Source organism: Triturus cristatus, chromosome 9 (assembly GCF_964204655.1).
Source record: "Triturus cristatus chromosome 9, aTriCri1.1, whole genome shotgun sequence".
Lineage (NCBI taxonomy): Eukaryota > Metazoa > Chordata > Amphibia > Caudata > Salamandridae > Triturus > Triturus cristatus.
Window position 1 is genome coordinate 41,280,707 of NC_140592.1, and position 25,892 is coordinate 41,306,598.

Consider the following 25,892-nt stretch of genomic DNA (forward strand, 5'->3'; position numbering starts at 1 on the left):
CAAAACATAGTATAGCATAACAAAACATAGCATAGCATAGCAAAACAAAACATAGCATAGCATAACAAAACAAAACAAAACATAGCATAACAAAACATAGCATAGCATACACAAAACATAGCATAGCATAACAAAACATAGCATTGCATAGCATAACATAACATAAGAAAACATAGCATTAAGTTTGATAAACTCATAGTAGCGGGCTAGCTAGCTTTAACGGCCAGTGAGTGTAAGCAACTCCGTCAACCCAGAAGCAGTCACTCGGTCACCTTTGCTCTTGTATTGCAGTGGCTTCGTTTATTAAACAGTGCCCATATTTATACTGTTAGCACTTTACTTGTGCAAATTTCAGGGCTCACAAAACTTTGATGAATCGAAATTCACAACTGAGGCTGTTAAGTTCGTGCTATATAAAACCCTAAGGATAAATAAAAAACATTGCCATTTACAATGTGAATAGCTCCTGACCTCTCCACAGCCCGAAGGCGTCCGTCCCTCCCCTGAATTCTTCACTTGGGAAGCCCAGCTCTGCAGGCTTGCTCTAAGCTATGCTCCTCCTTTTATCAGTGCCCCCCCTGTAAAGGAAGAGTTGCCTGATCAGCATTTACTCTTTTCAGTTGTCCCCTCCCCCCCCCCCCCCCACCCCCACCCGTGCTTCCTGCAGCAGCCCGTCCTTATCTCATGCAGATACCCAGATGCTGAGGCCTCCACTCCGCCTGACCTCAAGGCGCTGCCCTGGCCTCTTCCATCGAACCCCCAGGACTCCGCATTTTAGCATGCGCGAGCCAGACTGGCGATATGAGCTTCATGCCTTGTTTTATTACATTGGTAAAATATGTCCTGTGTATCAAACTCTATCTGATACAAATAACCGGAAACCGATTTCTTTTCATAAAATGTACGAAAATTCTGTATTTAGGATGCCGAGATGTGCTGCAGTTTGTTAAAAACTTTTATGTGACTTTTTGTTCATTTTTTTTTTTCGATCTCAAAAATAACCGAGTCTCTCTCCTTCCCCTCTCCTCCTTGTCCCACCATCGTGATCATCCTTTTTATTTTATTTACGCGTCTTTATAGAGCGCGCACTTTACCCAGAGGTGTCGAAGCGCTTTCCAATACAGTAAAGTACATTAGGACAGACATTCCAGGTAACGTGGTAGAGGTGACGAAAAGTGTAACTAATACAGTTACGGAGAGCGGTGGTAACATATTTACAAAGTATAAACTCACTGAAAAGGGCACCTTGCTAAATTGGAGCAATTAGGGTTTGCAGGGGTGGCTCCGCCGCAAAGGAGGAGGGATGTCGCCCCACTGCTCTTTGACCTGGAAAAATAAAATTATAATATAGTTATCATTTTATGTTTTGCAGGTTTGGGGCGGGGTTGGGGCGGGGCTGGAGGCACAGGGGGAGGGGTGGTTTGTACACTCCAAGCAAGCATGACTGCTTGGCCGGCCGCCCTGACCCGCCCAGTCATGCACGCTTTGCATGTTCCCCACCAGGCTGCATTACACAGCTTGGTATGTAACATGCCCAGGCCCCCAGTCCTCAACTGAGCACCGATCCACGACGCTCAGACCAACCACAAGGCTGCATTGCAGCAGTGTTGTGATTGGCTATGGGAGCCTGGGTGCTTACTGGTTCCGGATAAGCGGAAGAGAGATGCAGATGAGGTAAGTGGTATTTAATTTTTTTAAATTTTATTATTTTGGCCCTGCCACCTCCCCACGCCTCCACCCTCATTTCCTGGCAGCTGCTCCTGTTCAAAAGTACATATTCAACAGTTTAAGCAGAAGGTTGAACTATTTCTCCAGTGAGGAACATGAAACAGTCAATGTCAAAGAATTATTGATAACAGTGTCTTTGGAAGAGAAGATTTTTAAGGTCCTTTTTGAAGATGCGGAAAGAGGTGATGGGGCAAAGATATGGAGGAAGTGAGTTTCAAATTCTGGTCGCATTTCCTGAGCGAGATTGCAGCCTCAGTCTTTCCCTTATGAAAGTCAGAGGTTCGAGCAGTAGGTTTTCAGCATTACAAGAGGGTCTGGATCCACCCAAAACTTTGAGTTTGTTAGCTAGATAGCAGGGGGTGGACGCTTGAAAGGCTTTATGGGTGATACAAGCAGTCTTTTCTTCATCAGGGAGCCAGAGATGTGCTATCCGCATAGGCGTGATATGGCTGTTTCTTTTGACCCCATAGATGAAGCGCGCTGCCGAATGAAGGATGGATTTTTCAGGAGAAAAATGTGGATCTTGGGAGACCTGCGAGGAAGGAGTTACAATAGTCCAGTTTGGAAAGTACCAAAGATTGAATAATGCATTTCAGGTCTTGTTTGGGAATGAAATGTCGGATCCCCGGAGAAGGCGTAGTTGGTAGCGTGCATTTTTGGCCATGGTGTTGATTTAGGAATCGATGTTAAGTCTCTTGTCCAGGATGACTCCTAGGGATTGAGCACTGTCAACTATGGTAGGCTTGTAGTTAAGAATGTTCAGATTATCCATCCACGATTGTACAGGCGGTGGGAAGGTTGTTTGAGGTAAGAAGGAACTCCGTTTTCGAAGAATTTAGTTTTAGGTGGTGAGATGCCATCCATTCTTGGATAGAATTGAGGGTGGTGGCGAGTGGTGAAATGTCATTTGCGGAGGACACCTTGAGGTAGAGTTTGGTGTCGTCGGCATAGAGGTGATACCGGATCCCTGGCTTTTGTAGTAGCTCTCCTAGAGGCTCCATGTAGAGATTGTATAAAGCCTTCATGGACACCATGATCCACAGTCTTTGAAGTCGAGAGACCGTTTTCAATTTTGATCATCTGAGACTTGCCCGTGAGGTATGATTCAAACTATTTTAGAATTACCCCTCAATCCATTTTCAGTTCTTCTGTCTATATCCATCTTCCTCGTTTACCCTCCCTGAGTCCCTCTTGTTCTCATCCCACCTCTTCATTTCCAAGGATACTCTCCTTCAGTCTTTCTCCATTCTTTTCTCCAGCTTCTTCGTCCCCACTCTTCCAAGTTTGTTCTTTGCTATCAATCTTTGCCTCTTCTCCTCCCTAGCTATCTTATTCTCTGTCCTCTTTCCGTGCCTCCTTGTTAGGTCTGCCCTTGAGAGCTTTCTAGATGTCTTGCCAGATTGTTTCTTACAAGTAATTTATATGTAATATACATACATATGGGATTTTTTGCCAGGGCTTTCATCCATTGGTCTGGTAAATTGCCAATCACAACTTGCTTCCACCCACCACAGCATAAAGCATGGGTAAGGCGCCAGCCACTCGCGCCCTTTTGTGAAAGTGCACAGTGTGGCCATCCTCAGTGAAAATAGTGCACTTCAGTGCCAGGGCATCCTTTATATTCAGCTTTTTTTATTCTAAAATATGATGTTTTTTTTCTTTTGTGAGGGTTTGGTAGCTCTCTTCACACTATTAAGTGTTATTTTTGTCTTAAAGTGAGCGGCACACTACACATATTTTATCATTTTGTGGTTCCAAACTGGCTTTCGGCCAACTTGGAATAGTAAGCTAATATTAAAGTATGCCAAACTCAGTCCCAGTATGACCATGTGTGCACAGGAATGCTTTTTGTTCTAATCTGTGGTAAAAATTACAAGATGGCCAACCACCATCTCTGGCACACCCATAGCCAGGACCCATCAGACTGCAGACTAAAGTATTTTTTTTTAAAACCAAGAACCAGTAGCCCTTTTCTATTGATGAGCAACATTTCCACATCCATCAGGAGCTCTCCTACACGGGTCCAATTTAGGAAAGAGTTGAAGACCCGCCTCTAAAGAACACTACATCACAATGAAATTAAGGATTTTATTATTGCTTTTTTTTTTGGTATACATCTTTTTAAAATTTAGTTTTATGCAATATCAACAAAACACCATAAGAGAACACATCACCCCCCGACCACGGTACATATATCTATTTATTCTCAAAATAAATCAAGTTCTGTTCGTCACAGTAGTATAGCCTCTTATAAGCATCCGGCACTCCACCAGTCTGGCCCATAACCCCCTCTAGTGTTTGCATCATGAACTCTACCTCAGGCGCTAGGTGTCGCCCCAGGAGATGCCTCTTTAATCAAACCCAGAGACTCAGCCGCCCCACGTTTTCTCGTACTTCCGTTCACAGCCCCTACCATGTAAGACTTCCTTTTTAGTAGTCCATGCCATCCAGCCAATCTTGATACTGAGGAACGGTCGCCGATCCCCATATCCTGGTTAGATCCCATTTTGCCAACATGTATCCCATTTCGCCACCATGCATCCTAGGGTGACTAACAGTTTGTGGTATTGCGTATCAGTCTGCCCCCATACACCCAGCAGTGCCCGTCCAAGCTGAAGCACTAGTGGTATTACCGTTGCACCTTCCAATGTTTCCCTTACTGCTTCCCAGAAGTTCCCAACTTTAGGGCAGCTCCAGAGCATTTGATAGAAAGTGCCCTCCTGGCCACACCGCCGAGACAGTTGGCGTTCGCCACTCGGCCCAGTCTGAAAAGCTACGTACACGTGTAGTAAACTCTATGTAATATTTTAAGTTGGATAAGGCGGAGAGACGCCGGAATGGCCACCTCTGCCGGAAACATGAGTGCCTCTCGCCAGTCATCGTCATCAAGGTCCCCACAATCCTGTAACCATTTATTGTGCAAGCCAGACAGGGGGGGGGGGGGGGGGTATGTTTTCAGTTAAGATCCCATATGTTAGGAAAATCAATTTTCCCTTACTGACCCATGCAACAATCTCCTCTCGAACAGACAGTCATCCCGCGTCTCTACATCAGTGGGGATGCTGTGCTGAAGACCAGTTCTCAATTGGGCGTATTTCAACCACTGTGTGGCAGGCATTCAGTATTCCGTTTGCAAATGAGCGAAAGGGACCACCCCATTCGCGTTCCAGACCGCCACCAGGGTTGAAACGCCAATGTTGTCTCAACCTCGAAAGCCCTTCAAGGCTGTCACTCTTGGGGAGCCTGGACCCCTCCTACAATGGTGTTCTCTGGGTCAGTCGAGTGCCCCATCCCAATTCTTTAGTTGCCTTCCTCCAGGTCCAAAACACCAGTTTGGTAGCCAGACACAGTGTCGAGTTCAGTTTACCCCGTACAGCCAGTGTAGATGGCTTCTATTTCCTAGAGCCGGTCGATCAACCCTGAACGCCGGGTCTCCCCAGTGAGCATATACCCATTCATTAACGACACAAACCAGCGCAGCCTCATAGTACTTACGAATATTGAACAAAGCTATCCCCCTTCATATGTAGACCACTTAAGGGTACCTAGGGTCTGTCTATTCTGCCCACCCGCCCATAACCGGGTGCGCACCAACGAATTAACTCGTACAGAAAAGGCATCGGGAGTCTGTATAGGGAGCCTTGAAGAATATTGAGGAAAACGGGGAGGGCCAGCTTTTTAAACCTTGCTACCCCCGCCACCCAACAGGGACATTGGCAATGATTGCCAGTGTCTTACATCCTGGTCAAAGCGTGCCAGCAAGGGGCCAAGATTTGCATCATAATACAGGTCTTGCCCTGGTGATCCATATCCCCAAATATTTAAATGTAATCGTCTCGCCTCTAAATGGTAGGGTCAGTGGCTGGCCCCAATCCCAGCTGCCTATTGGAACGAATAAGGATTTGTCTCAGTTTATGGCAAACCCAGAGACCTCACCGAAGACCTCAAAGACTTCCTTCAACCTCAGAACAGTCGCAGGCCAGATATAACAAAATGTCGTCTACATTCAGGGAGATGTTTTCCTCTCTACCAGACCCACCTGGGCCAGCCCCAGATCTGCACATCCACCCGTATCCATTCCGTCAGACCCTCTATCTCCAGGGCTAACCGCATCGGCAGCATAGGGCTGCCCTCTCTCATGCCCCTATACAACCGAAACTCCCAGGAGGTGCCACCATTAACCTTCACCCTTGCACCAGGCCTATCCTGAACAAGCCGGACCCATCTCCGGTATTTGGGGCCAAACCCCATTTTTCCAGGACTCTGAAAAGAAATGGCCGCTCCACGGAGTCGAAGGCCTTACTGGCATCCAGCGAGACAGTAGCACAGTCAATGGAAGAAGAGGCCACCAAAAGCAAATGATTGGGAAGTCTGCGGAGATTCCGCACAGTCGAGCAACCAGGAGTAAAGACCCGTTCTGATCCAAGCGCACCAGTGGTGCTCTCGCATTTTTGCAAATCGCTTTATTAAGCAGTGCCTCGAATTGCTGATGGTGGGTAATGTACATATGTAAAGTCCAGCTGTACATACAAAGAGATGTGTAAGGTGAAATTAAAAGGGAGACTCTGGAAGCTGTGTTAAGCAATAACATACCACTTAAAAGCACCTGCTGCAGAGTTCCTTGTGGGCCAGCTTTCCGGCAGCAATAAAAATGTCAAGATATCTCTTGTGATTGATGTTTCTGCAAGAGTGAGATCCCAGTTAGCGCAGAGGGTGAATGTGCCAGCTGCATAGAACAGATCGGTATTTTATGTGGACACCTGAGTGGATTAGTAAAGCCAACCCCTAGCAGTGCTGTTAATGAATCATATGTGAGAGAGGGGCTATGGAGAGATGAGGGACGCTTTTGCCGGCTGGTAGTGAGGGAATCTGAGGAGGAGGTCATGAGGGGGGAGGTGGGGGCACCAACAAAGGTTGTCACACCGGCGCCATCAGCGCTAAAACCAGCCCTGTCTAGCCATAAAGTCCACAAACCGAGAGTGATTCATTGATGACGGAGTAAAAGGAAGAGCCAATAGTCGACTAGTTAGTTGTCCAGTGATGAGGTGTGGCCTATGTTTATTGTGGTTGGTTTTTCCACCAATAGGAAGTGTTCTTACAGATAAGAGGCTGCTCCCCTTTCAATGGCTGGGAGAGACTCTAAAAAGGATTGGTGCGGAGAGAACAGGGGTAGGAAAGAAAACCCATGAATTTTCCTAATGAAGGTGCAAGAGAGGTGCGCTGCACTGCCCTGCCCGCATGCCATAACCATTCTATTTAGACTACATACAATGACTGAGTGTAGGCCAGCAGAAAGGAAGTTAGCTGAAAGTTTGATGGTAACAAAAATAATCTAATTGTGTCTAAAAAAAAATAGCAGTTGAAGTATTTGGTGTTTATAGGTTGTCCCAAGCTGGGTTCCAAATCAAAAAGGCAAATAATAGTGACCACACCGTCATCCGCTCCACACAACACGCATGCACAGACGTCACCCAAAGATTACACTGACACTTTCATTGTGGGTGAAGAACTGCTGCAGGTTTATTTCATACAACATCAGTATGACGATAAGTGGGTTATCTTACGGGCGATCCAGGGCAAGCAGCCCCTCGCTGCTCCGCCCGCCTGGCGAGCCAGCACGCACGGTGGGTCGATGCCCGGCAGTGCGGCACATATTTTCAGATCATCCTTTGGATCACGTGATCTGTCTACTTACTCCCGCCCCTTTTGACGGGGGCGGAGCGTGTTGTGGCACACCCCCGGTTGGTCAGGCCCCCCAACCGCCCGAAGGACTAACTGGGCGCCGTCGCGGTCTTCCCAGAACCTCCTTCGGCTCCCGGACCTTGGCTCGGGCATCCTTACTGTGCCGGACAGGGGTACCCTTACTGTACCGCCTGTCGCAGAGGTACCCTTACTGTACCCTTCTGCCTCCAGATCGCCCTGTAACTCCGCCACAGCTCTGGGGAGGCTCCCGTCGCTGCCAGAGCCCCCCCTTCCTCCCTTCGCTGTTATAGGTGCCCTGCCCTTGCGAGCTAGCTTTAGTGGGCTAAATTATGGAGCTTGTTCTGAAACCCGCAAATAACGGCAAGAATTTGCAACTGAGAACCGGGCTTCCCCAGATCCAGCCAAACCAGTCTTAGCCCATGCAGGCCCGGAGCCGGCATGCCCCCTCAGGCAAGTGCCCCCATTCTATCAAAACTCCCCGTGGATTTTGACTGAAGTGACCCGAAACTTAAAAATAGGCGTTGGTCCACTGTTACCTTTGCATGGCTGAAGAACGATACCTATGACAAGTCACTGCTGCCAGGAAGTGCCCGCAGGTGGAGGAAGGAGTTGACAAACCCACTCTACTTCCTCTTACCTCAGTTATCTGAGTCTAGCAATAGTCGGAGTATGACCATCACCTTCCGACAGTCAGCACCCTAAGTGAAGCCTAGCCATCCCAAAGTTCTGCCCGCATACCAGCGAGCAGACAGGACAGCGTGACCCAGGAGGGAACCAAAGCATAACTGCCTCACTATGTTAATACTGGGAATGCCAGTGGTACTCCTGCTATTTTGCAGCCCAAATATGCCTCCTAGGAGTTGGCCCCAAACATATGGACCCAATCGCCCCCGTCGGACTTGCTGCTACTGCAAGATTTGCATGAGTTCTAGGCAGGGCAAAATATCTAAAAAGCTGACTGCTGGTATGGACGCCTTCTAAAAGGTGAGAATTTGCTTCTGAAGGATACATATCTTTCAGCTAGAGGACCAAACTTTGTGAATGTTTCAAACTCCCTTGTCTACAAGGCAAGACTGAGCGAAGAAGGGCAATACCTAAATCTGTATCTCTGGACTGGAAAATATGGCATGGTTAACAAGGCAATGCTGGGAATGGCGTTTAAGGACATGAAAACCTTTTTTTTTTTTTTTTTTTTTTTTTTTTTAGTTGGGCCAAATTTGGGTCCTTTCTGGCATATAAGTGTGTTTCCAACAGCTACAGCACGATAAAGCAGGGTGAAGGTAACGGGTGGGGTAACTACCTTCCCTACGTTTATAAACACAGCTGACATCACGGGTATCTAATGTTGGGATGGGCAGTTAGAAGCTGTGAACATCAGAAAGTAAGGGGGGGCAGCAGCCTCCATCTTTGTACTCTCACCCAGCACACGGAAAACGTATGCTCGCTGTCCCTGGCTGCTTCATGTCACTGTCTCTTGAACGGTTAATGCCACAACCTTAGCTCGTGCCAGCATTATTGGCAATGATTGTTGAGACAATCTCACCTTACCGCAGCCTGCTAATACAAATAAATGAACATCGATAAAACTGCAAACTCTGCCGTATTTACCTTTTCGGCCATTAACTCCCTACTTTTGCTTCCTTTCCCATTGTATTACTATCCCATTGTTTACTTAAAATTGACCATTCTCTCAGCAACATCTCCTTGTATTAGCCCTTCTACAGCCAATAATGGGCAGGCATTCTGGTGATCTATCTTAACTAACCAGGTAATACAGCTTTTATTGAATATTTTACCAAATTAGGTGACATTAAATTAGGTGATGGAGTCTTATTCCAGCCTTATCGTTCAACAGTTAACGACAAGTAACCTTATCTCACCTTTAACCATAACTATTAGTCCAAAATAGTCGTAAAACTTGTCGACTTCTATTTAATTAATTTCAAATAGTGAAATTTATTCATCGTTTATTCCAACAGTATGGCTTGCTGTCGCCTTGTGAAACAGCCCGTGTGGATCCACAAGTTCTGTTTTCGAATCTCTCAGTTTATGCATAAACACATTATGTTCCGCCCCTAAAAGAATATGAAATCCAGACCAACATTTGTTATGTTATGCTAAATTTGTAGGGCACACGTACCAGATTGGTTTCCTGGCGCCACTCTGAAACCTGTTAGGGTGGTATGTTACTCATCTACCTGTCTAACTAGCCATGTTTTAGGAGTGTGCGGGAAGTCATGAGGTCTGTGCATGCCTAATCTCTTGAGGTAGGGGGTTCCCATATCCGGGACCTAGTGTGATAAACCTTGTCCCACCAAAGTGTTTCCATTTAGAGGATCCCTGGGGAACACCACATGTAGTTATAATCTTGGGGGTTGTGACGTGGCCATGGTGAACCTTTCACGTCAACACATTCATATCGTAGAATGAATAAGAGAGGGCAGTATTGACTTTTTTTTTTTTTTTTTGATTCCCAACAAAATTACTTTCGAGATGTTCACCATAACCACTTGATGTGCCATTGGCTTGACTATTTGGCAATGTCCTTTTCGAAGGGGTGCAGCTCAGATATCATTCACCCAACATAGGGCATCTAAGAGCGACACCAAATATTTACAGCTCCTTGTGTTTACTAAAATGGACCTGCACTTTCATGTCATCTGGCCCTGGTGCCTATCAAACAACTGTGACAGCCTCTGTCACCTTCATGCAATAAATAAACGAACTTCAAAAGGTCGCGGAAGAGGCAAGCCAGGCTGAGTCTCGGTAGACCATCTCACTCTGGGCTTTCCCTGGCCTCCCTGTGGAACAGGGAGAATAACCTTAAAGATGTTAAGTATGATAGACAAACCCAGGCCTGCCGCATGTCTCAAACAGCTCAGGCTGCTGACTTTCCTGTATAGACTAAGCTGCCACTACGACTGTGAGTTGCAGAAAACATCCCACCAGCTGTTTCCGAATAGCAAGGCCAAAGATGAAAGGCAGCAGCATCTCTTGACTTGAGCGTGAAACTCACAATAATAACTACCTTCAAGATGTTATGTATGACACGCAAACCCAGGCCTTCAGCTTGTCTCAAAAACGGCTCAGGCTGCTGACTTTTCTTTATAGACTAAGCTGCCACTATGATTGTGATTTGAAAGAAACCTTACACCAGCTGCTTTCGAATGGCCAGGCAAAGATGAAAGACAGCAGCATCTCTTGACTCAAGCGTGGTACTCACAATATTAACATCGGTAGATCAATTTCTGTGCTACACCTTTCCACAAGCTGACCCTTGCATTATGGTTGAGACTGGGTGTTAGGCTGAACCTTGGACATATTTGTACTCCTGCTACCAAGATAACACATATATATATATACCCTCCCTTATCCTGTTTTGACAACGCAAAGATGACGCCCTACCTGTGTACATAAGAAAAGCTGATGTATTACCAGTGGCGCAGGAATCTCATGTAGGTATTATACTGGTTGCTGCGCGTTGCATAAAGAGGGTTGCCCATAAAAGTCTCTAAAAAGTATCATCATCATGACTTGAAGTTGTATAGAAGCCACTAGCCCTCAACGACACTGCATAAGGACATAAGAAATGTGTTTTTTTTTTTTTCTTCTTTTCATTCCTATTAAATGCGTGCCTACGCACGATGATGCCGGGCCGATACCAAAGGCCATTGGCACTGGTGCACCACAATGCAAGCTTGCCTGTCACAAGAAAACCTTCCCCAACTTGGACATACACACAACCGCTTCTAGCGTCCTGCAATATCAGCTATTCCGAATCTGGCTAACGAAAACTACCATTGGCAAAAAGCTAAAACTAGTAAAACTAGACCCATTGTGCTCCCCAATGCTTTTCATGCCTAAATTGCAACAGCAGACGTTAGAAATCGGCCGCCATTCGCTGTATAATTATGCGAGAGCCCCACCACATTGTCTGAATATTCCTGGCCGCCCCACAAGGAAGAATTGCACAGGAGATGCACATTGGAAATGCTCTAGGACGAAGGAATGCTAGCTGCCTGCAGCCCTAGCTAGCCATATGTTTCTCAAAACGCTTACCATAAACCGTAATGAGTACAGACTCATCATAGATCCCCCAAACCTTTCCCAGGGAACTGAAGAAAAATGAACACCTTTGCGCAGGGCAAGAAGTTTCCATAACCACACTCTCAGATGCGTCGAATTAGTTATATAGCGCCACTCCTACCAGTGTAGGGTGTCCGAGAACTTTGCATCTCACACAAAAATTCCGCCGAGCCAATCAATTATATGCATGTGAATCAGTGTATAGGAAATGTTACCTGACCCAAAGGACTCAAAGTGTGGGAGACTCATGTTATCCCTACTGGCAGGCAGTATAGTTTAAGGCTGCCTGGTGTGGAGAAGCACAAGCTCAGTCGATTTCTAGCCCAATTAACCCTCTTTGCAACATTAATCAATGTTCTAATACTGTATGTTTAGCGGTGTGTATGCAGCTCTAGGATGAACGTTCGTAGCTCACTGTTGACTATTAGGGCTTTCAGATATACATTGCAAGTAACAAAAGGATGCCTCTTTTGAACACAGTAACCTGCTGACCTATTTACATCATACGCACTCTGCAATCTGCTTGGCACACGTTCTTTGCAGCAGGCATATTACCCTCTGCACTAACTACACCGAAGTACAGCGACACGCGGCGAAAGCAGGTATTATCGGCGCTTAACGGCCGAAATTGTTGCATATTTATATAGCGCAAACTCGACCCGAAGGCAGCGGAGCGCTTCACACGAGCACATTATTTACACTACACCAGCAGGCACGGAGAGACCAAGCGACCCGCCCCAGAATCACAGGAAGCGGAAGCGACCCCGAGACTCGAACTCCGGCACTCGGGCCCAAAGTCGGCAGGCTAGCCAGAGCGCCACATCCCCTCCCTGATTCATCCACGGGTCTGATCGCCATATATAGAGCGCGACTCTGGCGAACCGCCCCGGCGTGCACCAACCTACCATTGACTCCTGGCCATCAATGGAAATTTAGCAATAATCCATGTAAAAGTGATACCACATCTTGCTTAAAGTACATCAGAGCAATGCCACGTGCCTTTTACTGTTCAATCCTTTGAAGAGAACAAGGAAAAGCTCTGATGCTGGACTTCCGCTGGACCCACGATTGCCAGGTCTGTCGTCCCTCTGCCCCTGACCGGTTCAAAGGGTGCGGCTGAAGCTCGAAATGTGTAATTAGTTCAGATCTAAATTCAAACAGGGCTCAGAACCAGTGAGGATTCGCATGTGAAACACGCCGTGGCTGATATTATTTTAAATGCTCCAGACCCTTTTTTCTTTCCTAAAGGCTGACTGGGTTATAAAATATTGCAATTAAGAGTCTGGCTTGTGGTAAATACATAGAGAATGACCACATTTGTTTTTCTTATGAGGTTTACATTGTAGAATGCTGGCGGGTGATCAAGTCATTCATGGAACATATTTTATGTTTCTTGGTTAATCCGCTGCTGTCTCTTAGAACTTGTTTTTAAGATGGCATTTGCTGCAATATTCTTTTACCTTTTTTTTGTTTTTTGTTTTTGTTTTGAGATATTAATTGTAGCACTGTTACTTAACTTGATGGATCTCCCTTTACTGTGCTTGCAAGGATGAACGGCGACTGTGCATTTGCTAGCATTCGTACCAGTGACTTGAAAATGTCATGCCGATCCCTGTAGTAGAGTAGGCGGTTGGCTCGCTGAGCCATACCACTGGCTACGGATTAGGCGGCATCAAACGATGGGGCACGTGCTGGGAGCAGATTCTTCTTGCAAATGGAGCAGAGTTGCCTTAAAAAACGTGTCTGTTCTCCAGTACGTAAGAAAGAAGTGCGTCGTTATCATAAACGCTCTTTCTTGATAAACTACGCGCTGCGATTGGAAACGTCCTGGCAGATAAGGTACTGCATCCTTTGCGGCCGCCACAGATAACCAATCGCCATTCAGCAGGATGAACCTGATACAAGTGTGGGCTCCCATCTTATCTCAGGGTAGAAGTGTGAGAAATCCTTGCAGCAGCACTTTAAAGTAGGCTGAATATAACATTGTGTACAATTGTTCAAGCTTCTCACAGCAAAAGGCCAGAACACCTGCCAAATGTAGCAGTGAGTTTGCACAATTTGATGGCCAGATACAAGGGTGCAGCAATTGGGGTTGGAGGTTTATGTATTTTTATTTTTAAGCGCACGACCCCCTTTTGATATATCTGTTTTATAGGCCTAGTCTCGTCCTATTGGTAGTACTGAGATTGGCAGCATCGTGACAGTAAATCTGTACGTTTCATGACCAGATGGGTGAAGAAAGAGCATGGATTCTACAACTGCACATTTTTGCGAGGGGGCTGACCGATATGGTCAAATGTACAGAAATGAACGACCGATCCCGATGGAGGACTTGTGAAGCGGCGTTATGCGCTTCCTAGTTCTTGGGGCATGGGTAGCAAATCCTCTAAAGATGCCCTGGGTTTGGCTGGGATGTACAGAACTAGTTCACCTGTGATAAAGTGATGCCAGCTGCTTTTGAAGTTTGAACATGTTTGATTCAATGTATGGGTGGCCAAGCAGGGCACGTCTGACACTTCTGACCAGCCTTTGGTCCTTTCTAATGCAACTGACTGTCATGAAAGGAACCCTTGTCCCCAAGATGGCAAAGTGAGGCAAATGTTTGGTCCCGGCCTACAGGTTTGCATCCAGCAGGGTCAACTTGACTGTCCATCCTTCCGAGGGCAGTAAATGGAGTACCATTAAATTTGGCACTAGTTCTTGGAAATAGAAATAACTTGATTTTTAGACCCTAGTGCTTCTGACTGATCTTGTGGCGATCCACTCCAGCCGTGTTGGCTCCGGCGTTCACAAAGGTGGAGCCCTGGCTCACGCAGTTGGATCTGCAATAGATGTGTGGACATTCAGACAGGGGAGGAGGCAAGCTGTCCAACAAGAGACCCCATCATAGAGAAGCCCTTGAAGGCTGGTTGACTCTTCCAGATGGGAGGACTCTTTCCTAGAAGGTTTACACGTACTTCTCACCCAGAGCTAAGGCTGTTGCTGAGGAGATTGGAACTGCAGCTTTGGTGTCCATCGGGGATCCTGACCAGGTTCTTCTGCATCACCGTTAGCCGAGCAAGAATGAGTTTCAAGTGAATTTGATTAAGCTCAGGTCTAACCACGCAAGCATCCATTAAGTGGGATACGTATATGGAAGGCTTTCGTGTACACTGGCCTCTTGTAAAAGAGCCTCATTCGCCAGTTGAAAAGTTGGTGAGCTGAAGGAAACGCCCAGTATAGAAGCAATGGGTGCATTTTAATTGGAAGAAATCAAATTAACCAAATGTATGTGACTCTTTGCGTAAGGTTCCATATTAGATGCTTTCATGGAGGATTGATGTAGGTTCTTCTCCAGGATTGCGTTTTATTTCAGCATTCTATGGAGGTGCAATTGTCTAAGGCGACCTTCGGGGCAGTTTGTCCAGGAGAGGTTTGCCTCCATACTCTGGCTGCCTTTAGAACTGAACCTTGCGTTGCAGTAAAGAAGCATGTGGAGTATGTGGGCCCAGGAGGACACGAGGTGCATTCGTTCCTGAATCAGAGAAACCAGGTTATCTGTTTGTAGAGAAATGTTTGGGGGTAATGCCAATGTGAGTTATAGTCACTCATGCAGTGTGACCGAACGTAAGGATCCATTCCAGGATTGGACCATGGTCCGGGCAGACCGTGTCGTAGGACTGGACTGGAGGGAGCGGAACCTCTAACGAATGCGTAAAATGACTCAAATGATGCACTCCAGGATGGTCCCTATAGAAATGAGAACCTGACCAGCTGTGTACCAGGACCGCCCTGTGAGATGCACACCATTTGAGGCCGGCTTTAAATCCATTAGAGGTCTTGAACATTGAATGAAATATAAGCCAAAAATGAGTGTGGCTCCCATGAATTTGGAGCTGCAGGTCAGTGATTCTTAATGGCTCAGAAAGGAGAATTTCCTCTTTTTTTTAATTTTTTTATTTTTTTTTACAACCCCATTTTATTGTTTCATAATTATATAAGAATATAACCACCACCACATCTGGTGGCTTATGATGGACATTAAAGAAGAAATGGCAATCCACGCTTACCACACTCGAGCAAGTCTCCACATGAAACGTATAGGGGGCCTAACTCGAAGTCCTCCCACCATTTGCCCCAGATGCAGATCTTGGCAAGCTTTTTAGGGCATCCTTTGGCCTTGTGGACGAGAATTGTTTTTACTTCAGGGCATTATTAAGGTTGCCGCTTGTTATCCAGACAGCATGTGTTTAGTCCCGGGCTTCTGTTAGCAATAATTTGTGTGAGGTGTGTCCGTTCAGTTGCTTCCACAGAATGTCCACAAATCACAAAACACATGAGATATTCAACTGAAAGCCAAGAACTGGGAAAATGGTGCGCCAATGGCATGGATCTTGGTGGCCACTCTAGGTACATGGAGAGTGCGGTCTCCCACGTGATCAGTTTTGGGAGATTCCACCCAGGAATCCTGTAAACATCTCTATAGAAGACCACATGGAGCATTCTCCTAGATTAAAATGATATACTGGTAATACAGAAAGATTATAAATCCTACATTGCGGCGACCAAGTGTGTTGTCCATGTGCATCTTTAAATCCAGTCCCCAAAAGAACACATGGCTTGTGCGAAAAATAGCCCGCCGCCAGTATTTGTGTAGCTCAAGGTGGAGTTTATTTTAGTCCCCCCTCCTCCTCAAAAACATAGGTCACAGTTGTCTCCTGGCACTGCAGGCTTTTGAGATAGGTGGTCATAACATCTACACAAGTTATCCTTGATTTTATTCCAGCACCTGCGGTAGCCTGTGCGGAACAGGATTCCCGTGATATTGAGGTGTGCGATTATTTTAATGCTTGCATTCCTTCAGGGAGTTTCTAAGTTGTGCCGCTCAAATTAAGGTATTTTCTGTGGTATTGCTTGATGCACCGAGATAATGCCGGCTGAGCTGGTCAAGTACTAATGCAAGTGAACTGCAGTATAAGCTTCCGCTTTGAAGGCTGGACAGTCCAAGTGTTGACTGGACAGCCCCAGAGAAGTGGCTTTTCGCGGTCCACTCAAGGCGTTGGCGGCCATCTTTAATGGTCCCTGCATCCGCACCACCAGTGGTGATGGCGCATTGTTCTACAGCTGGGTCTCCACTGAGAGAAATCACAGCGTAGACCAGTCGGTGGTGAGGCATCAAGTAGCCTGACCATGACAAAGCCAATGGGCTAGGCCTTGTACATCTAAAAAAGTGTTTGTGGAATGAGCACAAATTTCCTTTTTTTGTGAGGTTACAATGATGAGAGAGAGAGAGAGAGAGATGAGAATATATCTAAGAGCATAGAACTTGCTAATATGTCAGTAAATTGTTTCTTATTTTAATGGATGGGTTAAGTCGCCCTAAATAGAATCTGCCAGTCTTGCTGCAGTAGAGGAAGTGGGGGGGGGGGCGCCTTTATGGGACGCCCCCTGATTATCTGCTGGAGTATATATTTCATTATGTCTCCCACCGAGAGTGCTTCCTTAAAGCTATCCATCACATGTGCGTACAGCGAATGCCTACAGTAGTTTATTAATAGGTTATGAAACAACCGGCTTCCACCCTCACCTTCGCCTCTCCACTAACCACACTCAACAGCTGCGACAGGCCTTCACTTCCTTTTCTTTCAAAGCTCGCTTTCAAAACAAGGAACTCTTTTTCTTGCAGAGGGGCGGTGTGTAGTGCGCGGTGACACATCTTGGGGATGAAAAGTGCCTTTGAAAAGCAACTTCCTTTATCGAAGTCCTGCTGTTGCATAGGCAGGGCCGGACTGGGAACCCAAAGCAGCCCTGGCAATTTCTTCAGACCAGCATCTGGGGAAGCACAGCCTGGCCCCTGGAGGCTTTTGTTATTGGGGGCCGATATTGCAGCACGGCTGTAAAATCAGCTACCAGTAACACAAGCATTGGCATAGCCAATAGGTCTCGCCTTTGGGACCTTATAAGTATTTAATTATGCAGCACAATATCCTTGGTGCAACATCAACAGTTGCATGGCTAAACACATAAGGTCCCAAAGGTGAGACCTATTGGCTATGCCAATGCTTGTTTATGCAAGGTGGCATGGGGACTGTGTCACTGCTTAAAAGCTTCCGAGAAGCAGCTGTGTTTGCATGAGTAGGCGGGAGGGGTGAGGGTTTGGAACGCTGCAAACAGGAGCCCTATGCAGTTTCATTGTGCTCACCGTCACACAGGGGGCAGGGTTTGGGGCTTGATGTCGAGAGAAGAACCTGCAGAAAAAGCAACATCGTTGGGGGCAGAACAAAAAATAGTGTCATCGCTTGGACACCGAACCCTGGAGTGTGCAAGAGCTCTCCTAACTCGACTAATATTGTATGTAAATATGCGATCTAAGAAAAAATATAATGTTGCTAAATCTAACATATTTGAGTTCAGTACGATAAAATCCATAATGCAATTTTTTCTCTTCGTGTTATTTTATCATGTCTTTTCAACTCACGGCATATACTACAGACTATCTCCTCTTTTGAGTTACCTAAGAAAAGCAAACCCATTGCAGGAAAAAAAAGAAAAAATTAACTCTAAATTCTGTCTGACGACAGCCCTACTTAAAGTGATGTCTTAAAAAATGAATACTTTTGTATGAGTAAAAAAGAAAAAAGTGGGGCTGTTCAAATGTTTGAATCGGGCATAAAAGCGTGGAAGGCCAAGATTCTCAAAAAGAGCCTACTGAAAGCGGCTTTTAAACATGAAGAACAACAAGCACGAAAGTGAAAGCTCATTGAGGCACGCAAGGCTTAATGAGCCTGGACAGAAACCCACATGGCGGCTGTGCGCATGCACGCTCGCGTGAACGCAAGCGCTGGGCCACCAAAAGCCTGTGGTAGCACTTTGAAAGCCCACACACTTTTAAATTTCTCGCAGCGCATGCGCTGGCTCAGCGAGGCTTAAAAAGCAGCCCCCACTGCTGCTAAACCGACCCCCACCCTTCCAGTCTCACAGGGATGCCCGGTATGGCTATTCTGGTCCTGTACATAGGTAAGACATGAGGTCTTTTTTTTTTGTGATGTGGATTTTTGAATGCCAAACTTAGAGATTCTAACATCTTTAATTGAAAGTAAGTCTGTAGAAGGGATACTCCAAGTAGGCCTGTGGCTCGCCTACTGCCCTCCTGACTTTTACATGCAGCCCTCTGGGGAACAGCTGCAAATTAATTTTATATTAAGGGCGGCCGGCACGGCTCGCGGTTGGGGTGGTGGGGGTTGCTCGCGGGCAGCTTTAAAAAAGTAATAAAACGATAAAACGTACCTTGCAGCCACCGTGTCCCGTGTCTTCTCTCCTGCTTCCCGGTGTCCGACTCCAGGTTGGACCAGGAAGCAGGCAGCCAGGCGCCCACTCCTAAGGCAATCACAATGCTCCAATGGAGCGTTGTGATTGGTCTGAGTGCCGTGACATGGCACTCAGCCAGGGGCTCTAGGGGTTGGCAAGTTCTCCAGCTCCATTTTTTTTTTTTTGCATAGTTTTTTTTTTTTTTATTAAACATTTTTTATTTTCGTACCAACATCACAACACAATACCCCAACAACCTCCGCCCTCCACCGGGGAGTGTTACATTTGACATTGCCACCAATTGTACAAACGAAAAGTCACCCCTCCCGCGCGGGGCTCCCCCTCCCTCTCGCAACCCATGTCAGTGTGCTCCTCTCTGCCTGCCCTCCTCCTGATGCGCCCCCCCCCCCGTTTCAATGAATCATGTATGGGTGCTCAAACCGTTCTGTAGCAACTCGGGCTTTCCCCCATGTCTAGCCGTGCCTCATACGTCCATTTCTCCCCACGGCTCTCCTCCTACTCCCCACTCACCGCTTCCTCCTGCCGAGCGGACGCGCTCCCCTCTTCTCCCGCGTCAGACATCAGCCCCTGAAGTTCCACCACCAGCACCTCCCATGCCCGGGCCGTCGCTAGTGCCTTTTCGTCATCCCTCCTGAGAGCTAATTGCAACCGGAGTGTGCCCTCTGCGCCCGCCCATTTCGCAAACGCCGTCCTCCACCTCAAAAAGCTAGGCCCCACCCGTGATTTCCAATGCATGGTCAGTTCCCTCTTGGCCATAATCCACCCTAAGTCATAGAACTTACTGGTAACCTTCGTGCGGCGGGTGTGGGGAAACCAAAGCAACAGGCAGGCCCCCATTTCCGGGGCAATAGAGCGGTCTGTCACCTGATTCAGGCAGTCCATGACATCTTCCCAGTAGTCGCCCAACTACGCGCATGACCAAAACATATGTCGAAAGTCGGCCCCATCTCCCCCACAACGCGGGCACTGAGAGTGTGCACCCCCAAAATATTGCAATATCTTAACCGGCGTCAGATAAGCCCTGTGCAGCGTAAAAACTGAACCAGCTAAAACCGGGCATTACGCGTTCCCTTCCAGGCCCGCCACACTAGCATGGACCATGTCGACTCGGGGATGGGCTTCCCGAGATCCGCTTCCCACCTATCCCTCAACGTGTCTAGGGGTTGCAGGTCTGCCGTCGACAGCCTGCGATACAGGCAGGTAATGGCCTTGGACGTCCCCGCCGCCATCACTATGTATTGGCAGCCCGCGGCAATCGGCGGCTCCGAGAGCCCCGTGTTCCAATGCCTCTGGAGGCCCGCCACAAGGGCTGCATGAAGTAGATAGTCTCCCCGCGGGAGCCCATAAGTGTCCTGGAAGGGCAACAGCACCCCCTCTCTGAATAAATCACCCACTACATGTAAGCCCAGCTCCTCCCAAACGGCTAGTCCCGACCAATCGCCTCCGTGCGGGAGCGCCGTGCACATACCCAGGGGGATCTCCGGGGCATAAGGGTGAGCCACGGCGGCCCTCTTCTCCAGCTCCATGCAGGCTGTAATGCAGCCTGCATGGAGAACAGGGGGTGTGCATGTCTGTTTGGTTGGCCTTCTCGGGCCGCCCTAAACAGTCCTTGCGCACAGGAGTGTCTACCACTCCTCCCCTGCATCTCCGCCCCGTCCCTCACGCACTACCGCAGCAGGAGGAAAAATAAAATAACATTTCTTATTATAATTTTATTTTTTCCTTTCTTTGCTGCTGCTGGCAGTGGGGCGACGCTCCTCCGCCTTAGCGGACGAACCGCCACTCTTTTTTTATTTCCCTATACTAATTCCCCACCAATCGTGTCGGAGTTCCAGTGTGGCGTGCTTCTGGCTGAAAAGCGCTTCAACACTTCATTAGAGGTAGCAAGCGCAATATAAATGTAAACCCTTCCCTCTATCACTCCACTATCCTTTTTCAATCCAAATAAGAAACTCGCATGTCCACCCCTGAATTCATTTCAGATCTCCCTGTACTAATTCACCACTAATCCTCTTTGGTTTGCACAGTAGCGTGCTACTCGTCAAAAAAGCGCTTCATCGCCTCGTCAGTTGTGGAAAGTGGTATATAAATGCAATTACAATTACTAGGCTATGAACGTTCACAAAGATAGGTTATCGTGTAAATAAATGCGTGCCCATTTAACTAAGTAAATGAAATGAAGCAAAGCAGGTGTCCTGCACCACTTATCTATCAGAACACCTTGATTGAAAAAAATATATATATATATATTAACTTTTACGACCCTGTGCAAATAAACGTAAAAATATCATCAATTCTGTGAAGAATAAAACGAGTATTCATTGACGTGCAGAATGGTTTCACTTTCCTACCTCAAGATTGTCACAGCATTGAGGCATTTTTAAGTGGTAGTATTGGAAAATGAATTTGGAAACATTTATTCATTAATTTTGCAGTAAATTCTGCATGAACCCCATTTTCAAAATGTGGGAATTAATGTATCGTGATGTATGTCATTTGCAGAAAATTAAGGGCACAAACCAAAACTCTACTGCAAAGTTCATGAAGCCTGAAAGTGTTTCCTATGACCAGAATCCATGCATGACCACATGGCACTAGCTTTTTTTTTTTTTTTTTTTTAAATACCTGCAGTGTATCAACTGTTTTAGCAAAGCTTCTCTTGAAAATTCTGAAATTTACAAATTGTAGATTACGCTGCTGATAATATGGATACATTTTTTAATTTTGAGGGATTCACAAATATTGCATTGAGCATCTAAATCTACGTAATCATACAATTGTGTGTAATGCTCTGTATTGACTATATTGCAGGCAGTCTGTGGGCACATACCTTGCAGAAATGTGCATTTGAACTGTTATTTTTAAAGCATTTTCCCCACTATGGATAACCATTATTCCTACCCCCATGGAGTATGAGAGGCTGTCTCCCATTCCCACCTTAAAAAGCCGGATACTCCTGTGTTGCAAGAGTAGGTTTTTCGGGTACTTACTGCCTTGTCCATGGCCATACCCATTCAACGCAACCCCCCTTTCCCACACCCAGCCCTATATGTTTGACAGCAGGATATTCATCATTCTGGCAGGTTTTTCACTCTCATAATATGCTGCACTTTGAAAAATTTGGTAAACCTGATCCCAAAAATCAGAATGTAGATTTATATTGTTCTTGTTTTGTTTATTTGAAGTTATTTAATTTAAAATGACCAGAAAGTGGTCTAGTTTCATGAAACCGGGGGATAGGAGAGAAAGACAAGGAAATGTTGCCAATGTTTTTAGCCATGTTGTACACCAGCGTAGTTTTGCACAGCATGGCTAAATGTTACTGGCGTAGAGGAGAGTGGCATGGAGTGGGGTGTTGTAGCGTAGATTGGCAAAGAGTGGAGTAGGGTGTCATGGGCTGGAGTGTCGTAGAGTAGAGTGACATGGAGTAGAGTGGCATGGAGTGAAGTGGCGTAGAGTGGATTGGCGTATGCATGGTGTTCGCACTGCCTTAACAGACAACATACTTTCAATTGGAATGACCCTTGAACACACAGTTTTACTGATAGAACTAAACAGCACGCAAACGATAGCATGTGGAAATAGCATCATGTAGTGTACTGATTTGTTTCGATCTTTTTAAAATATCTTTTCATGACACTTCCGAATTACAAAAAAAGTGCTTCATTTGTAATTTCCTAATTATGATCTGATATAGTCTGAAATATTTGCACAGCTCATCTGCACATTTAAATGATGTTGTGTGCTAGAAAAAAAACTTTTCTTTTTTGGTACCTGGCAAGAATGTCACACAAACCCTCTTCCTTTTAAGTCCGAGAAAGAAAAGTAAATGCCAAACTCCCTCGGATGACAGAGCCTGACGTTTGACCTCTGTCTTTGAAAGCACAGCAAATGTGACGAGATAAGAACAAAGTTTAAAGGCCCGTCTACAGAAAGGAGGGCTCGTGGAAGAACAGATGGAATGATGGGTACCAAGCTTTGCTCCACAGGTGGGACAAAGGCCTGCTGGATCGCCTAAAACAAATGAAGCCAGCGAAGGGATAATGTGAGTTACAAACCACAAAGCCGATGGTAAGCAATGGGTGGCATGCGTCACCCAGGGATGCTTTCAGAATGCCCACAAGAAGTCTTTTCGCAACCAGACAGCTGTGCTGTCTGGTAGGCTTCGATTTAAAAAGGGAGGTGACTTGAAGGTAGAAGGGAAAGATTAGAGGAAATAGGAAGAGAAATTCTTAAGTACATTGCAAAGACTGCAAGAGGTTCTATAGGGGTGAGGAGATAAAGGAGGCGTCCTATCTTCAGTAACTCTGGTTAACTAGAACAAATACTTTTCAGTGCAGTCTGGAAGCTCTTCAAGTTGGTGGTGACACTGTCAGATTGGGAGACCTGGTTGCATAAATCCGACCCTTCTCTTGTCAGTCATTCACCGACCCGTATCCTACACATCCGTCTGCTGGAAGACCACTTCGACTCTCTGGAGTAACTGCGGTTTCTTCCAGTGTCTCCACAAAGGGTTTCAAAAGGTACTTGGGCTTTGTGTTGAGTGGATGAGGACTCCCAGAGCAGGCAATGGGTGTCCAGTGTGACTTGTGGTTCGATGGCTTGGAGCTGTAGAGTCTGTGCCTGGCAGCTCTGTTTAGGACCGATTGTAACCAGGACAGGAACTTCTGGTGGGCATTTAGGTGCTCCATGGAGCCGTAACACAGTCGAGAGAGAACAATCCCCAAAATATGAAGAATTCTTTGAGTGATACCTAGAATGGAACCGGTTTTGGATTGCATCGGAGGAAGTAGCTTTTCTTCGATACTGGTATGATTTATCGAATAAAAGCGATCAGAATTCCAAGATTGAATGCTGACAGGAGGTTCAAGATCCTGTGGCCAGTTGAAGTGATCTATGTAGGATTATTCCTACCAAAAGTCACAACCTCAGTTTATTGTTTGCGTTAAGACTGGAGAAGATGGCTAACAACCAAGGCAAGGCTGCTTTGTTGCCTGTGCAATCTTGGCGTTTGTTTATCAGACCTTGTGCCATCGGCATACGTCTAGCAGCTTAAGCCGCATGAAGCTATCGAGTCTGCAAGTGGACGCCCATGTTGAGGCGGAGTGGCAAGGATGGCAAACCTTGAGGCTCACCTAGTATTTCTTCTCTAATATGGACCCTGTGATCTTGATATGTTTCTTCCCGTTGGGAAGAAAAGACTGAATACGATTTAGAGCAGGAGCGTGGATGGCCACGTCTTCGCCCCGGCGAGTCATTAGCAGATAGTGGTCTAAGGTGTCGAAGGCTCGGGGTCGGTCTAGCAGTGTAGACCCAGCTGTGTGCCCTTCAGCCTGGATGCTCCTCAGCTCCTGGATGCCCAGGGATGTTGTTTTTGGACAACATTAGGATCCAAAGCCTGGACTCTACATGTTGGCACGTGTAGGCTACACTTGGGTGCACAAATCCTTCGAGAATGTGGGCTCTGCAGTTCTAAGTATGTTAATTGTCCATCAGCCGGCAACCCTTCCTTCTAGTTTGGGGCGGAAACTTGGCATGATTGTTCTTGGAGATACGAGTGGTTATCTAAGTCACGTGACGGAAGTTAGCAGGAGTGCATGAACGATAAAGCCAGAGCATGTGAGGGGTTTATGCATTTTTTTTATTTTTTATTATAACCCTCGTCTGTTTGGAGCTTTTCCTAATTTGTGCGCGCTCACTGTGCAAGTGGACGCTTTGCCCAAGATCAGACTCGCTCATTCTAAACATGGTTTTATGTTAACAGGTTGTACTTTCATCATCGGGCTGATTAAAAAAAATAAAAAATAAAAACTGTTGGACAATAGAAATTTAAAGGTTGGTGTTTTCACACTGCTCTCATCCTGAAAAAAATCTGAAATTCTCAACCTTGAGTCCTTCATAAGGAAATTATTTGTAAAACTATTTTTCATTAACTTATTCTAAGACGCTCACTAGCCAATGGATGCTTCCCAAGTGAGAGGAGTGACCAGAGCTGGATGAAAGACCTTCTGCACCGAACCCTTGTCGGGAGAGGCGGGTCTTCAGCTGTTTTTGAATAGACCTGACGGGCGTCCAATGACAGAGGAAGAGTTCCTGAGGGAGGAGTCTTGATGACTTTGAGACACGCCCACATACCAGTTGCATCTCGGCTGGAAGACTGGAGCTGGGGCCAGGAGGCCGATCATAGCTGCGCGGTCAGGTGATGAGTTGTAAATGGTTATGAAAGGTCATCTGGATTCCCGCCATCCAAAGCCTGAACTGCCAGGCGGAGGGTTTTCAAATTCTGTCCTATACACGGTCATGCTGCTTGGGACCTGTAGCAGTAAGGGGTGTTGTAGCATTTAAACGGTCCTATTCACAAAGGCGTTTTGGAGTCAGTAAAGCCCTACTCCTGCAGTAAGTAGGACTCTCTTCCATACTGCTGCATGCCTTTTGTAGATTGCCCCCCAAACATCTAAAATGGGGGCACTTGTGGAAAATTCATACAGAATCCGTGCAAATGGAAAGGAATGCTCTCTTGCACTTTTCTTAGTAAAGAATTGGACGTTTTGGGGCCAATTTACAAAATAATGTACGTACGCCTGTAGTGCTACATCCTGTACTCACAAATGCTGCAGCGAAACAGCCCTGTGTGTCTGTGCAATGGGAGGGGTTTGTGTTACTATCATGCCTTGGTATGTTGTGTTACAGGATGTTGGACCAGAGCTGGGCTTACCTTGGCCCCTTCTGTGCAGAAATATTACTGAAGTGCAAACCTAGCTATGAAGCCTTGTGGTGCTAGTGGGGGCCTAGAGTGTACTGAGTCATGTGTCATTCAATGGGGGGGGGGGTGGGGGGGGGGGACAGGTCCTGACCCACAAGGTCAGAATCATCTGTACGTTATGCCTTACCCTGAAGTGGTGCAAAGGAGGGTGGACGCGTCCTACAACCTACCTAGTTCATGCGAGTGGCCACCTTGTCCAACACCCCAGTTCCGCTATCTATATCCGTGTGACCCTTCATGTTTTTTTTCTTCCCCTCCCCCCCCCCCCCATTTCCATATCCTCTTCATTCTGCCTAAGTCACTT

At 46.5% G+C, this 25,892-nt stretch overlaps 1 long non-coding RNA gene across 2 annotated transcripts in view; it reads left to right on the forward strand.

Moving 5' to 3' along the window:
- Positions 1-25,892, forward strand: part of LOC146797339 (uncharacterized) — a 114,128-nt gene that overhangs the window by 24,794 nt on the left and 63,442 nt on the right. Inside the window, exon 1 of one of the 2 annotated variants that reach the window (XR_014968473.1) lies at positions 24,778-25,024. The exons of the other annotated variant lie outside the window; for it this stretch is intronic. This is a non-coding gene — a long non-coding RNA (uncharacterized LOC146797339). Of the gene's footprint in view, positions 1-24,777; positions 25,025-25,892 lie in introns of those variants that run through there. 2 annotated transcript variants of the gene reach the window in all.